Source organism: Oncorhynchus gorbuscha, linkage group LG01, assembly GCF_021184085.1.
Source record: "Oncorhynchus gorbuscha isolate QuinsamMale2020 ecotype Even-year linkage group LG01, OgorEven_v1.0, whole genome shotgun sequence".
Classification (NCBI taxonomy): domain Eukaryota; kingdom Metazoa; phylum Chordata; class Actinopteri; order Salmoniformes; family Salmonidae; genus Oncorhynchus; species Oncorhynchus gorbuscha.
Window position 1 is genome coordinate 14,371,575 of NC_060173.1, and position 17,180 is coordinate 14,388,754.

Consider the following 17,180-nt stretch of genomic DNA (forward strand, 5'->3'; position numbering starts at 1 on the left):
AACTACAGTAGCTGTGCTGCGATGCTCCCTGTCCAACCTGACAGAGCTTGAGAAGATCTGCAGAGAAGAATGAGAGAAACTTCCCAAAAACAGGTGCTTCAACAAAGTACTGAGTAAAGGATCTGAATGCTTATGTAAATGTGATATTTCTGTTTTTTTATTTGTAATAAATTTTCAAAAATTAAAAAAATAACTATTTTCCCTTTGTTATTATGGGGTATTGTGTGTAGACTGATGGGGAAGAAGGGGAAAAACGATTTAATACATTTTAGAATAAAGCTGTAACGTAACAAAATGTGGAAAAGTCAAAGGGTCTGAATACTTAACAAATGCACTGTGGATATACAGTACCAGTCAAAAGTTTTTGACAATTTTTTACACTATCGTTCAAAAGTTTGGGGTCACTTAGAAATGTCCTTGTTTTCCATGAAAACATACATGAAATGAGTTACAAAATTAATAGGAAATATAGTCAAGTCGTTGACAAGGTTATATATATATAATGATTTTTAATTTAAATAATAATTGTGTCCTTCAAACTTTTCTTTCGTCAAAGAATCCTCCATTTGCAGAAATTACAGCCTCGCAGAACTTTGGCATTCTAGTTGTCAATTTGTTGAGGTAATCTGAAGAGATTTCACCCCATGCTTCCTGAAGCACCTCCCACAAATTAGATTGGCTTGATGGGCACTTCTTACGTACCATACGGTCAAGCTGCTCCCACAACAGCTTCATTGGGTTGAGATCCGGTGACTGTGCTGGCCTCTGCATTATAGACAGAATACCAGCTCACTGCTTCTTCCCTAAATAGTTATTGCATAGTTTGGAGATGTGCTTTGGGTCATTGTCGTGTTGTAGGAGGAAATTGGCTCCAATTAAGCGCCATCCACAGGGTATGGCACGGCGTTGCAAAATGGAATGATAGCCTTCCTTCTTCAAGATCCATTTTACCCTGTACAAATTTCCCACATTACCACCACCAAAGCGCCCGAGACCATCACATTGCCTCCACCCTGCTTGACAGATGGCGTCAAGCACGCTTCCAGCATCTTATCATTTTTTCTGCATCTCATGTATGTTCTTCTTTGTGATTCAAACTTCTCAAACTTAGATTTGTCTGTCCATAACACTTTTTGCCAATCTTCCTCTGTCCAGTGTCTGTGTTATTTTGCCCATCTTAATCTTTTATTTTTATTGGCCAGTCTGAGATATGGCTTTTTCTATGCAACTCTGCCTAGTAGGCCAGCATCCCGGAGTCGCCTCTTCACTGCTGATGTTAAGACTGGTGTTTTGCGGGTACTATTTAATGAAGCTGCCACTTGAGGACTTGTGTTTCTCAAACTAGACACTCTAATGTACTTGTCCTCTTGCTCAGTTGTGCACCGGGGCCTCCCACTCCTATTTATATTCTGGTTAGCGCCAGTTTACGCTGTTCTGTGAAGGGAGTAGTACACAGCGTTGTATGAGATCTTCAGTTTCTTGGCAATTTCTTGCATGGAATAGCCTTCATTTCTCAGAACAAGAATAGACTGACGAGTTTCAGAAGAAAGGTCTTTGTTTCTGGCCATTTTGAACCTGTAATCGAACCCACAGATGCTGATGCTCTAGATACTCAACTAGTCTAAAGAAGGCCAGTTTTATTGCTTCTTTAATTAGCACAACAGCTTTCAGCTGTGCTAACATAATTGCAAAAGGGTTTTCTAATAAGCAATTAGCTTTTGATAAACTTGGATTAGCTAACACAACGTGCCATTGGAACACAGGAGTGATGGTTGCTGATAATGGGCCTCTGTACACCTATGTAGATATTCCATTAAAAATCAACCGTTTCCAGCTACAATAGTCATTTATAACATTACCAATGTCTACACTGTATTTCTGATCAATTTGAAGTTATTTTAATGGACAGAAAATGTGTTTTTCTTTCAAAAACAAGGACATTTCGAAGTGACCCCAAACTTTTGAACGGTAGTGCACATTGTAGAATAATAGTGTAGACATCAAAACTATGCAATAACAAATATGGAATCATGTCGTAACCAAAAATGTATTATGCTTTTACAAAAGTCTTGAAGGTTCCCACATATGCTGAGCACTTATTGGCTGCTTTTCCTTCACTCTGCGGTCCAACTCATCCCAAACCATCTCAATTGGGTTGAGGTCGGGAGATTGTGGAGGCCACAAAGACACTGCGGTTGGAACCAATGTAGAAAATAGTAAAAATAAAGAAAAACCCTTGACTGAGATAGGTGTCCAAACTTTTGACAGGTACTGTATATATATTTCTTACCAAATTACACTACCCAAAAGATTCTCAATTGGTGGAACGACCCAACTATTAAACTATCCACGGCTGAAACTACTTCTACCAAATCTTGGTTAATAATATAGTAATATCCTTCAGTATTACAGTACCTTTCAGCAGAAGTCAGATGTGTTAGTGGGAAGATGTCTGGTTGCTCTGAAGGTTGACATGGACTGGATCCACAAACAGATGCTCCTCAGTTGTTTCTGTCAAAAAGAAAGAGATTCAGTCAAACGCACAGGAAGTGAATTCATTATACCGTGCACATCGGCATTCCATTGTTCATCTCTGTACCCTGTGTGTATGTGCCGCACATCAATGTATTATACCGTGTGTGTTTCTGTGTGTGTGTGTATGAGCGTGTGGAGCACATGTACCGTAGCGTGTGTGTAAGTGTATGTGCAGCTTGCGCTTGCATGCGAAAGAGTAGCTCATTTTCTGCGTGCGCACACATACAACAAACAGTAGAGCAAACAATAAGATCACAACTCCCCTGAGCTTCCCACTGTGACTAGTACACTGCCTTACATTTGAAGATGACTCTCCTCTCAAGAGTTTCCCTGGTAAAGGAAAAACGCTGGCTTTGCCTACGATGTCCACTCTGCCTCTCTCTAGTCTCTAGTCTAACTGTGGCTGACTCTCTCTCTCTCTTTCTCCTCTCTCTAGTCTAACTGTTGTTCTCTCTCTCTCTAGTCTAACTGTGGTTCTCTCTCTCTCTTTCTCTCTCTCTCTCTAGTCTAACTGTCGTTCACTCTCTCTCTCTCTCTCTCTCTCTATCGCTCTCTCTATCTCTTTCTCTCTCTAGTCTAACTGTGGCTGATTGTCCCTCTACGCAGAGCACAGAGACACTGATGGCAGAGATGAGATGGTGTGGTGCTCCCACACAGAGGCAGGGTAATTGGCTCTCCATGATGGGCCATAAACATACATCACAAGGGTGGTGGAGCGCCAAACAGACAGCTAACTAAGCCTCTCTCACTCTTTCTCTGCTGCTCCGTCTCTGCTGCATGCACAAGAAGACACAGATATACACACACAAACCCCCAAGGACACACACACACACACAAACACACACACGCACACACACACACACACACGCACACAGCACATTGTCTTTGTTACTCTGGATATTCACACTGCCTGCACGGGTCATGCCCTTCACGCCATTATCATAGCACACAGTAGAACACCCCGCCCCCTTTTTTATTACAACAAAACCATCATCATACGGTAATATACAGTTATATACAGTAATATATAGAGGACAACACTCTCTCTTAATCTCCATAGCACCATCACCATCACCCATAAGGGATGCCCTCGCAAACAATTACCATAACACCATACATTAGTGATGCGCTGGATGACTCATAACCCACAGTCCCTGTGGTTTTGTCTTTCATTATTTTGATCTGCCGTTAGTACGTAACCTCAGGTTTAGGACTGTAGCATGTCAAATACACAACAGTAGCCACAGCTTTAGGGCTGTAGCATGTCAAATACACAACAGTAGCCTCAGCTTTAGGGCTGTAGCATGTCAAATACACAACAGTAGCCTCAGCTTTAGGGCTGTAGCATGTCAAATACACAACAGTAGCCTCAGCTTTAGGGTCTTAACTGTAGCATGTCAAATACACAACAGTAGCCTCAGCTTTAGGGCTGTAGCATGTCAAATACACAACAGTAGCCTCAGCTTTAGGGCTGTAGCATGTCAAATACACAACAGTAGCTTTAGCTTTAGGGCTGTAGCATGTCAAATACACAACAGTAGCCTCAGCTTTAGGGCTGTAGCATGTCAAATACACAACAGTAGCCTCAACTTTAGGGCTGTAGCATGTCAAATACACAACAGTAGCCTGAGCTTTAGGGCTGTAGCATGTCAAATACACAACAGTAGCCTCAGCTTTAGGGCTGTAGCATGTCAAATACACAACAATAGCCTCAGCTTTAGGGCTGTAGCATGTCAAATACACAACAGTAGCCTCAGCTTTAGGGCTGTAGCATGTCAAATACACAACAGTAGCCTCAGCTTTAGGGCTGTAGCATGTCAAATATACAACAGTAGCCTCAGCTTTAGGGCTGTAGCATGTCAAATACACAACAGTAGCCTCAGCTTTAGGGCTGTAGCATGTCAAATACACAACAGTAGCCTCAGCTTTAGGGTCTTAACTGTAGCATGTCAAATACACAACAGTAGCCTCAACTTTAGGTTCTTAACTGTAGCATGTCAAATACACAACAGTAGCCTCAGCTTTAGGGCTGTTGCATGTCAAATACACAACAGTAGCCTCAGCTTTAGGACTGTAGCATGTCAAATACACAACAGTAGCCTCAGCTTTAGGGCTGTAGCATGTCAAATACACAACAGTAGCCTCAGCTTTAGGGTCATAACTGTAGCATGTCAAATACACAACAGTAGCCTCAGCTTTAGGACTGTAGCATGTCAAATACACAACAGTAGCCTCAGCTTTAGGGTCTTAACTGTAGCATGTCAAATACACAACAGTAGCCTCAGCTTTAGGGCTGTAGCATGTCAAATACACAACAGTAGCCTCAGATTTAGGGTCTTAACTGTAGCATGTCAAATACACACCAGTAGCCTCAGCTTTAGGGTCTTAACTGTAACATGTCAAATACACACCAGTAGCCTCAGCTTTAGGGTCTTAACTGTAGCATGTCAAATACACACCAGTAGCCTCAGCTTTAGGGTCTTAACTGTAGCTTTGTCAAATACACACCAGTAGCCTCAGCTTTAGGGTCTTAACTGTAGCATGTCAAATACACAACAGTAGCCTCAGCTTTAGGGTCTTAACTGTAGCTTTGTCAAATACACAAGAATTGACAAACGCTTTTGGGAACTTGGTCATAAAAAGTTCACGTCGATGTCAGGATTTGGCCAGGGTTGTTCCGGTTTTTGGTCACTAGATGCCCCCATTGTGCCTTTTGACCTTTTGTTTTCCCTTGATCCCCATTATTATTTGCACCTGTGCCTCGTTTCCCCTGATTGTATTTAAACCCTTTGTTTTCCTCAGTTCTTTGCTCTGTGTTTGTATGTTAGGACCCAGCCCTAGTACTCTGTGATCTCTTGTTGATCCCGGTGGACTCTCTTGTGGAATTCTGTTTTTTTTTTCTTGTTTGTTTGTTTTTGAGTATCTACATTTACATTTACATTTAAGTCATTTAGCAGACGCTCTTATCCAGAGCGACTTACAAATTGGTGCAATCACCTTATGACATCCAGTGGGACAGTCACTTAACAATAGTGCATCTAAAACTTAGGGGGGTGGGGTGAGAGGGATTACTTAACCTATCCTAGGTATTCCTTAAAGAGGTGGGGTTTCAGGTGTCTCCGGAAGGTGGTGATTGACTCCGCTGTCCTGGCGTCGTGAGGGAGTTTGTTCCACCATTGGGGGCCAGGGCAGCGAACAGTTTTGACTGGGCTGAGCGGGAGCTGTACTTCCTCAGTGGTAGGGAGGCGAGCAGGCCAGAGGTGGATGAACGCAGTGCCCTTGTTTGGGTGTAGGGCCTGATCAGAGCCTGGAGGTACTGAGGTGCCGTTCCCCTCACAGCTCCGTAGGCAAGCACCATGGTCTTGTAGCGGATGCGAGCTTCAACTGGAAGCCAGTGGAGAGAACGGAGGAGCGGGGTGACGTGAGAGAACTTGGGAAGGTTGAACACCAGACGGGCTGCGGCGTTCTGGATGAGTTGAAGGGGTTTAATGGCACAGGCAGGGAGCCCAGCCAACAGCGAGTTGCAGTAATCCAGACGGGAGATGACAAGTGCCTGGATTAGGACCTGCGCCGCTTCCTGTGTGAGGCAGGGTCGTACTCTGCGGATGTTGTAGAGCATGAACCTACAGGAACGGGCCACCGCCTTGATGTTAGTTGAGAACGACAGGGTGTTGTCCAGGATCACGCCAAGGTTCTTGGCGCTCTGGGAGGAGGACACAATGGAGTTGTCAACCGTGATGGCGAGATCATGGAACGGGCAGTCCTTCCCCGGGAGGAAGAGCAGCTCCGTCTTGCCGAGGTTCAGCTTGAGGTGGTGATCCGTCATCCACACTGATATGTCTGCCAGACATGCAGAGATGCGATTCGCCACCTGGTCATCAGAAGGGGGAAAGGAGAAGATTAATTGTGTGTCGTCTGCATAGCAATGATAAGAGAGACCATGTGAGGTTATATCTTTTGAGGCTTTTTGTGCTATACCTTCCACCTTGTGGATTTACCTTTTTGTCTTGGAGGATTACCTTTGTTCTTGTGGAATTCCTTTTGAGGTTGTGGAGTTACATGTTTTCCTGAAGAACTTCACTTTTTACTTCATTAAATACACCGTCTCAAGTACTGCTGTGTCTGCCTCATCTTCTGGGTTCTGCCGACTATTCGTGGCTCAGTTGGTTAAGTGACTGTTTCTCACTCCGGAGACCCGGGTTCGTAACCGGGTCCTGACAGTCCATCCACTGAGGCAAAAAGGAAAATGTAGGTGTTTAATTCAATAAGAGAAAAGCTGTGAAATAGAGAGTTCAAAATGAATAGAAGGTCCAGAACATTAGTCTAATGTTTGGTGAAGTGGTAAAAGATGATGATAGCAGTGTTATTTGTGATGATCTGTGAGGCGCTATACAAATTCTACAGTCATAAGATGGAGACTTCAAAATGACAAGTCGAGGTAACTGTACTGTTCAGGTAGGTTAAATAGAATAGTAGCCAATCTGGACACTGACTGTAAATTTTGACTCTGGAACGTAAATAGCCCACCCAATTACCTCTAACCCCATATTGTTTTTTTCCCCTTCTCTTTTGCACCCCAGTATCTCTACTTGCACATCATCATCTCTACATCTATCACTCCAGTGTTAATGCAAATTGTAATTATTTTGCCACTATTGCCTATTTATTGCCTTACCTCCCTAATCTTACTACATTGGCACACTCTGTACATAGTTCTTTCTATTGTGTTGTTGACTGTATGTTTGTTTATCCCATTTGTAACTCTGTGCTTGTAACGGCGTTCGTCTGTTGAAAGAAGAGAGTCAGACCGAAATAAATCGCGGTACATGAAATAACTGAATACTAAATACAAAAACAACAGAACGGAACGTGAAACTAATTACAGCCTATCTGGTGACTACTACACAGAGATAGGAACAAACACCCACGAAATACAAAGCGAAAGTCAGGCTGCCTAAATACGGTTCCCAATCAGAGACAACGATAAGCACCTGCCTCTAATTGAGAATCGCCTCAGGCAGCCAAGCCTATACCACACCCCTAATCAGCCGCGATCCCAAGTATTACAAACCCCAATACGAAACACAACATATAAACCCATGTCACACCCTGGCCTACCCAAACATATAACAAAAACACAAAATACAGTGACCAAGGCGTGACAGAACCCCCCCCCCAAGGTGCGGACTCCCGGATGCACCTGAAGAGCATAGGGAGGGTCCGGGTGGGCGTCTGTCCATGGTGGCGGTTCTGGCATTAATGTCCTTGTACCTCCCCTTCGCGTCCTGGGATAATCCACCCTCTCCGCCGACCATGGCCTAATAGTCCTCACCCAGATCCCCACATAACTGAAGAGCAGCTCGTGACAGAGGGGCAGCTCGGGACAGAGGGGCATCTCGGGACAGAGGGGCATCTCAGGACAGAGGGGCATCTCAGGACAGAGGGGCATCTCGGGACAGAGGGGCAGCTCGGGACAGAGGGGCAGCTCGGGACAGAAGCAGCCCGGGACTGAGGGGAAGCCCAGTACTGAGAGGAAGCCCAGTACTGAGATGAAGCCCAGTACTGAGATGAAGCTCAGGCAGGTAGTAGGCTCCGGTAAATGCTGGCTGGCGGAACTGGAAGATACTGGTTGTCTGGCAGATCTGGAAGAGATTGGTTGTCGGGCAGATCTGGAAGAGACTGGTTGTCGGGCAGATTTGGAAGAGACTGGTTGTCTGGCGGCGCTGGGCTGACTAGCGGCACTGACGGTGCTGGGTAGACTGGCGGCACTAGCGACGCTGGGCAGACTGGGAGCACTGGCGGAGCTGGGCAGACTGGGAGCACTGGCGGCGCTGGGCAGACTGGGAGCACTGGCGGAGCTGGGCAGACTGGGAGCACTGGCGACGCTGGGCAGACTGGGAGCACTGGCGACGCTGGGCAGACTGGGAGCACTGGCGGCGCTGGGCAGACTGGCGGCACTGGCGGCGCTGGGCAGACGGGAGACTCCGGCAGCGCAGGAGAGGAGATAGGCTCTGGCTGCGCTAAACAGGCGGGAGACTCCGGCAGCGCAAGAGAGGAGAAAAGCGCTGGCTGCGCTGAACAGGCGAGGCGCACTGGAGGCCTGGTGCGTGGTGCTGGAACTGGTGGTACTGGATCGAGGACACGCAGAGGAAGCCTGGTGCGGGGAGCTGCTACCGGAGGACTGGTGTGTGGAGGTGGCACAGGATGGGCTAGACCGTGAAGGCGTACTGGAGATCTTGAGAGCAGTGTAGGCACAGGACGTGCAAGGCTAGGGATGTGCACAGGAGGCCTGGTGCGTGAGGCTGGCACCAACTTCACCAGCCGACTAACACGCACCTCAGGTTGAGTATAGAGCGCTAACTCAGGTGCTATCAAATCCCCGACACGATCCGTCGGACGAATATTATATCTATAGCACCAAGCTAGCAACTCCCTCATTACTCTCCACTCCACTTCCCCCATTACCTCCTTCACAGTCTCTGCTTCGCTCACCTCTAACACTGGCTCTGGTTCTGGTCTCCTCCTTGGCTCCTCACGATGAACAAGGAGAGTTGGCTCAGGTCTATCTCCTGACTCAGCCATACTCTCCCTGAGCCTCCCCCCAATACATTTTTTGGGGTGACTTTCGGTTTTCGCTCTGCGCCGCCGTGCTTTCCTTTTCAAATCCATTCGCCTATAGCCCTCTTCGCATTGCTGCAGGGAATCCCAGGCGGGCTCCTGCACTCTCTCTGGGTCGGCCGACCACCTGTCGATTTCTTCCCACGTCGTATACTCCATGCCTCTACCTTCCTTTTGTTGCTCCAGCTGTCTACGTCGTTGCCAGTTTACACGCTGCTCGGTCCGTGAGAGGTGGGTGTTTCTGTAACGGCGTTCGTCTGTTGAAAGAAGAGAGTCGGACCGAAATGCAGCGTGTAGGTTACTCATGACTTTAATTAAATAAATCGCGGTACATGAAATAACTGAATACTAAATACAAAAACAACAGAACGGAACGTGAAACTAATTACAGCCTATCTGGTGACTACTACACAGAGACAGGAACAAACACCCACGAAATACAAAGCGAAAGTCAGGCTGCCTAAATACGGTTCCCAATCAGAGACAACGATAAGCACGTGCCTCTAATTGAGAATCGCCTCAGGCAGCCAAGCCTATACCACACCCCTAATCAGCCGCGATCCCAAATATTACAAACCCCAATACGAAACACAACATATAAACCCATGTCACACCCTGGCCTACCCAAACATATAACAAAAACCCAAAATACAATGACCAAGGCGTGACAGTGCTGTTGTTTTTGTCTTGCTGCTTTGCTTTATCTTGGCCAGGTGGCAGCTGTAAATGAGAACTTGTTCTCAACTGGCCTACCTGGTTAAATAAAGGTGAAATAAAAAATACAAAACATGCAATATTTGCAGGTTAGGGTCGAGTGTGGGCCTCAGATGTTCACTTTATCACATATAGTCAGGCGGTTGTGGATGTGTTATAAGCAATTGTGGGCGGGTGAACAAATATCTGATCCACGCATCACCATAACCCGTATAGGATGACCTTGCTAACCATTACCATAAGACCATAGAGTGCCATGTATAATAGAGGCGATCCATTTCAACAGCACCATTACCATAGCACAGACCCTCACTACCATTATCATAACAGTATTGTCATAATAAGCAGGATGACCCTGTTAGTCATATCCACAAAACTCTAAGAAGAGGCATTTCTTTCAGACAGCAGCCTGAAACACAGGGGAAATAAGGGCACCCAAGGCTATAACACAGAAGGAAACATACAGAGAATGGGTGTTTTCAAAAGGTGTTCTCCTTTCAAAAGGTGTTCTCTTTTCAAAAGGTGTTCTCTTTTCAAAAGGTGTTCTCCTTTCAAAAGGTGTTCTCTTTTCAAAAGGTGTTCTCCTATCAAAAGGTGTTCTCCTTTCAAAAGGTGTTCTCCTTTCAAAAGGTGTTCTCCTTTCAAAAGGTGTTCTCCTTTCAAAAGGTGTTCTCCTTTCAAAAGCTGTTCTCCTATCAAAAGGTGTTCTCTTTTCAAAAGGTGTTCTCTTTTCAAAAGGTGTTCTCTTTTCAAAAGTTGTTCTCCTTTCAAAAGGTGTTCTCCTTTCAAAAGGTGTTCTCCTTTCAAAAGTGGACTCTAAAGTGTGAACATTTTCTACACCATTCCTGGTTGTGCCTCTGAATGAGTTACTTAAGCAATAAGGCACGAGGGGTTGTGGTTTATGGCCAATATACTAAGGCTAAGGACTGTTCTTACCCATGACGCAACGCAGAGTGCCTGGATACAGCCCTTAGCCGTGGTGTATTGGCCATATACCACAACCCCTGATGTGCCTTATTGCTATTATAAACCTGTTACAAACATAATTAGAACAGTAAAAATAAATGTTTTGTCATAGCCGTGGTATATGGCTTTCAGCCAAAGCATTCAGGGCTCGGACTCGGTTTGTAATTAGATATAAAACGTCTTCTTACTTTAATATAAAAAATATTCTCAATTTCATGGAATGTTGGTTAGAACAATTTTGTTGATCGGTAATAACCATTTAATTGCTCCTCCGAAGAGCAAGATACTTGAATTAAATGATCAATCCACTTGTTTAGATTACAGCAAAGAGTTCCCCTTTCATAAATGAATACAATAAACCCAGTTTGTGGGTGGGTGTGACTGAGTTTATGATATTAGCTTGCCTCAAAGATTAAACACAATAATAATATTTCTCTGACACGCTATACTGTGTAGCTCCATCTTTGTGCTGTGGTGTCTCAATGCTGTTCTGTCATATTTGTGTATTAATCTGTGTATTAAAACCATTAAACTAAAAAAAATTTACCATTGTTCATCGCAGGATATAAATGGCAAAAATGAGGGTCTCGGTTTGAAAAACCCACACATAATTTATCCAATTCACTTTTCCCAAAATTCAAGTGACAAGTCTTACATGACCATTCTATTCTGAGACAATCACAGATCCCGAGACCCCCCCACACAAACTCTATTTCTCACTTCACTCTCTCTCTCTCTCTCTCTCTCTCTCTCTCTCTCTCTCTCTCTCTCTCTCTCTCTCTCTCTCTCTCTCTCTCTCTCTCTCTCTCTCTCTCTCTCTCTCTCTCTCTCTCTCTCTCACTCTCTCTCCAGACTCTCTCTCCAGATCCTTTCTCTCTCCAGATTGGATCTTCAATGGGAAGAGTGAAGGAGATGAAGGGAACAGGAAGAGGAAGCGTGAATGAGATGGAGGGAACAGGAAGAGGAAGAGTGAATGAGATGAAGGGAACAGGAAGAGGATGAGTGAATGTGATGGAGGGAACAGGAAGAGGAAGAATGAATGAGATGGAGGGAACAGGAAGAGTAAGAGTGAATGAGATGGAGGGAACAGGAAGAGGAAGCGTGAATGTGATGGAGGGAACAGGAAGAGGAAGAGTGAATGAGATGGATGGAACAGGAAGAACAGGAAGAGGAAGAATGAATGAGATGGAGGGAACAGGAAGAGGAAGAGTTAATGTGATGGAGGAACAGGAAGAGGAAGAGTGAATGAGATGGAGGGAACAGGAAGAGGAAGAATGAATGAGATGGAGGGAACAGGAAGAGGAAGAATGAATGAGATGGAGGGAACAGGAAGAGGAAGAATGAATGAGATGGAGGGAACAGGAAGAGGAAGAGTTAATGTGATGGAGGTAACAGGAAGAGTGAATGTGATGGAGGGAACAGGAAGAGGAAGAATGAATGAGATGGAGGGAACAGGAAGAGTAAGAGTGAATGAGATGGAGGGAACAGGAAGAGTGAATGAGATGGAGGGAACAGGAAGAGGAAGAGTGAATGAGATGGAGGGAACAGGAAGAGTAAGAGTGAATGAGATCGAGGGAACAGGAAGAGGAAGCGTGAATGAAATGGAGGGAACAGGAAGAGGAAGAATGAATGAGATGGAGGGAACAGGAAGAGGAAGAATGAATGAGATGGAGGGAACAGGAAGAGTAAGAGTGAATGAGATGGAGGGAACAGGAAGAGGAAGAATGAATGAGATGGAGGGAACAGGAAGAGTGAATGAGATGGAGGGAACAGGAAGAGGAAGGGTGAATCGGATGGAAGGAGAAGGAGAAAGCGGAGGGTCCACAATGCCCCTCATTATTCAGACAGACACTTGAGGCCACAGGAAAAAGCGCACTTCATTGTTCTTGTCAAACTCTGTCCGGCTTAATGGAGTGTTCAGTTCTTAGGGCCTCCGTTCGTGGAGAGATTAAGGATGGTGTGTTTGGGCCAGATGTAAAGAGAGAGAGATGATTAGATCAGGACAAAAAACTTGAAAAAAATATCTCCTTTTTCTATTGTTTGTTTCATGGCTTTTAATCTCATTTTAGTAATTTAGCAAACACTCGTATCCAGAGCAATTTACAGGAGCAATTAGAGTTAAGTGCCTTGCTCAAGGGTACATTGACATATTTTTCACCTAGTTGCCTCAGGGAATCGAACCAGCAACCTTTCATTACTGACCCAACACTCTTAAAGGCTAGGCTACCTCTCGCTTGCCAGAAGTGCTTGACAGAGTCATGGTGCTTTGCAATACAGTGGACCTAGAACACCTGAGAGGAGGTAAAGCCCTCTTGAGATAAATATCTTCCAGGGGCCAAAGTATTTTGCAGTTTCACATAAATATGTCATATCATGTAGCAATGGAGAGGGTAAATGGCAATGTTTTCTAACTGAAGAATAAGGTGATGGTTTACGGCAGAGTAACTGTGAAGTGGCACAGATGTTTCTATTGTTATTCCTCCTCTGTATCCTTCCCTCCTTTCTGTGGAGATTATCCACTGATTATGTATTATGTATTATATGTAATATAGAATGTATATGTAGAACCCCATATGCAACCAGCTCTGTAACTTACACTCAATCCACAGATTAGGTACTTAGTCCTTTATTTTCTTTGTTTTAACATGATGCTTCTGCTATGGAGCTCAAACATACTGTAGATGTGATACAGTAGCGGAGGTGCGTTTACCATGTTATGGCCAACACACATTCTAAACTGCTTGGCGTACTACACCCTGCAGTCAAAGATATTTTCATCAGAGGTGGATGCCGTTAAAATGTCTGTTTAAATCTCATCCATGGTATATGCTTCCTGATGCAGATGATGCAGGAAGCAGTTGGATTCCAGGCCAAAATGGGACACAGGTGTTTGAGATAAACTCAGTGTCAATGAAACCTCGTTACAGCATGTCCTTCCCTGCCTGCGTCCCGAACGGCACCCTGTTCCCTAGTGCACTGCTTTTGATCAGGGCTCTGTAGGACTCCATAGGGCTCTGGTCAAAAGTAGTGCACTATGTAGGGAACAGTGTACCGTTTGGGACTCAGGCTCTACCTATGGGTGTGTACCAGAGTGGCTGCAGCATTGATCAGACAGCCAAGCCCCTTTGTTTGCCTCCTAATTGGGGTAATTTATTGCCCTAACAGACAGAGCAGCTGTGGCTTTACAGCATCGCACCAATTAAGCCCAGATGCTAAAATGAAAGACAGTACTGAAGACGTGAAGAATCAACAGACCATAACTCAGATCTGGGTAATAAATGTGACAGCATGAGACCGAGGAATGAGGAGGACCGTGGCGGGCTCTTCATTACCCTCTGCTGATGTATTCCACTGAATGAGGAGGACCGTGGTGGGCTCTTCAAAACCCTCTGCTGATGTATTCCACTGATGTTGGAAACAACAAGCAATGTCATTATCAATGTAATTCAAAGAGTAATTTCAAAACCAGATCTAAGATGACCTGAGAGTTATTGTTTCTTATAACTTCTATGATTTTAATTATTGGTCAGAATGAAAGAATGGAACAGACATCTCTACAGGGAGTCGAGAACACTTCACGTCTAAGGTTAGATGGATTATGAGTAAAATACAAAATTGTTCTCATGATAGCTCAAGATTTCTCTGATTTACATTTGTATTTTCCACAAAATGGCAGTGGCAGTCAGGATCAGGTGGATTAGAGAATCGGAGAGCGAATGGCCCAGGAAATGTGGGACATAACAGGAGGAAATCAGGTCACCATGGACATTCCTCCAGGGTATGGATAACCCCGACATACTGTGGTTGGCCTGCCTCTCCTCTCACCTAGTCGGAGTCCTTTAGATCATGTGTACTGGGAAAGGGCACACATGTGAGTAACACAGAAGAGTGTGCAGTAACACGGAAGAGGAGGAGGGGCCAACCTGAAGGCTCAGCTCACTGATGATGAATACTTCCAGAGAGAGTTTATGTTTATGTTTATGTTTTCTTGTCATGTGACCCCAAAGGAAAAGAACATCTCATCGTTGTGATGATGTCTGGAGAGAGTTTGTACTGTTCCTATCTGGCTCGAAGGACCATGATAAAAGAGGTTAAGTCTGAGAGAGTATGTCGTTGTACACATTTTCATTGTGTCACAAATCAAAAAGTCCAAATGGTTCACCCAATAGGCTTGCCAGTCCACATAACATGAGCAAGTGATCTGCCTGAGAATATATTCATTTTAATTATACGGTTCGGCTGGGTCCAAGGTGGTGTATAGGTGAATAGCAAAGTGAGACGTGTGAGCATGCTAGTACCTGGGTCATACAAAAGCAGCACTAAAACATGCAGCACCTTGATAGACTGAACCATACCCCAGAGATGAAAGGCGTTCATGCACTCCTACAGAGAGTATCTCCTCCCTCTGTCCTCCATTAGAATTCCAGCTCTGTCTGGAGCTCCCCTGAATCCCATTACCTTCTCCATTCCATCACTGACTTAAACCCTCAAGACAAAACGAGTGCTTGTCTGTCGTGCCCTTGACGGCGGTGTCTTGCTCCTCCATGTAACCTCTCTCCGTCCCTCCCTGTCTCTGTGCCTCTCTCTCGGTCCATCTCCCTCGCTCTCTCGGTGTGTGTCTCCCTCTCTCTCTCTGTCTCTGTCTCTCTCTCTCTTCAGGGGGAATTCTGATATCAGTAGCCTGATGGGGAGTAGAAACCTCTGTATTTTATGAGGAGAACGAATGGCCCTGAACCCAATTATCTTTCTTTGTTAAGTAAAACTCTACTGGCCCTCATTTCAACATGCAGCCCCCCCTCTGCTGTTTTTACACTACAAAGTGATTACAGATTTAATTAGCTGAGGACCTTGCTTCAGGGAGACTCATGCATCTATATTGATATTTCTGCAGAATGTGGAGATAGGGCCTCGTCCTCATGATGAGCTATGGAGACGCTACTGGAGAACAAAATAAAGGAAAATGAAGTGATGATTTGCAACTTTCACTCTCCTGTTTACTTTTTCCCCTGAGGCTAATATTTTTATTGCTCTATGAGAATGAGCAGCATGGCTGAATTATGCAGAGCATGGCAGCAGCAATCAATGCTGTCTCACTGTGAGTAGCTTGGATTAAAAGAGGCCTGCTGTCAGGAGAGCAGCATTTCTGTTATTGACATGAGAAAATATTCCACCACTAATCTGGTAGAAATGAATTAAGTGTTCTGAGACCTTCCGCCCCATTTGGAGAGTGGAATCTAATTTGGATTTAATGGTGCAATTTGCCTGCCTAACCTGGTCACTTTGTTTGATGGATCAGTTTAACCATCTGGAATAACATTAACTATAGCATTGGGGTCCTGAAGGTATAGAACTCTTATGTATAATACGGAGGTTTCTAGGGTCTCCACCAAGCTAGGTAAATCTGCTTTTTACTTTTAAGGCATCGAAATGCTGGAAGAAAATTGATGTTTTTGTGGCAATTTAAAGTATTGATTGGGAACTTGTTTGAGGATGAAGGTAACTGTTTTTCTGGGTGATTTGTGACGTTGTATTTGTGCTTCCCATGACTGTGTTTCTACATTTGTTTTATTTTTTTATTTCAGCTTTATTTAGTCAGGTGTAGTGGAAGAGAACACTACCTCTGAAATAGTAGTAATAATACCTTGAGAATTAAAAACAAGTCTATAGATAATGACGATGGCTGCCTAGGAGCTCCCCGGTGTTGCAGCGGTCTAAGGCACTGCATCTCAGTGATAAAGCCACCACTTTTCTATTGTTATTTATTTCAACCAGGTAGGCTGGTTGAGAACAAGCTCTCATTTACAACTGCGACCTGGCCAACATAAAGCACAGCAGTTCGACACATACAACAACATAGAGTTACACATGGAATTAACAAACATACAGTCAATAATACAGTAGAAAAAAGAAAAACATATAAACAGTGAGTGCAAATGAGGTAAGATAAGGGAGGTAAGGCAATAAATAGGCCATGGTGGCAAAGTAATTACAAAATACCAATTAGACACCGGAATGGAAGATGTGCAGAAGATGAATGTGCAAGAGACACTGGGGTGCAAAGGACCAAGATGAATAAATAAATACAGTATGGGGATGAGGTAGTTGGATGGGCTGTTTACAGATGGGCTATGTACAGGTGCAGTGCTCTGACAGCTGGTGCTTAACGCTAGTGAGGGAGATATGGGTCTCCAGCTTCAATGATTTTTGCAGTTCGTTCCAGTCGTTGGCAGCAGAGAACTGGAAGGAAAGGCGGCCAAAGGAGGAATTGGCGTTGGGGGTAACCAATGAGATATAACTGCTGGAGCGTGTGCTATGGGTGGGTGCTGCTATGGTGACCAGTGAGTTGA

General features: G+C 44.7%; 1 protein-coding gene across 2 annotated transcripts in view; it reads right to left on the bottom strand.

Annotated features, from left to right (window-relative positions):
• LOC124033449 (alpha-1,3-mannosyl-glycoprotein 4-beta-N-acetylglucosaminyltransferase C-like) overlaps positions 1–17,180 on the bottom strand; it is a 187,228-nt gene that overhangs the window by 73,588 nt on the left and 96,460 nt on the right. For both annotated transcript variants that reach the window (XM_046345483.1, XM_046345488.1), the window contains exon 4: positions 2,416–2,511. The gene's annotated coding sequence lies outside the window, so the exon portion shown is untranslated. The remainder of the gene's footprint in view (positions 1–2,415; positions 2,512–17,180) is intronic.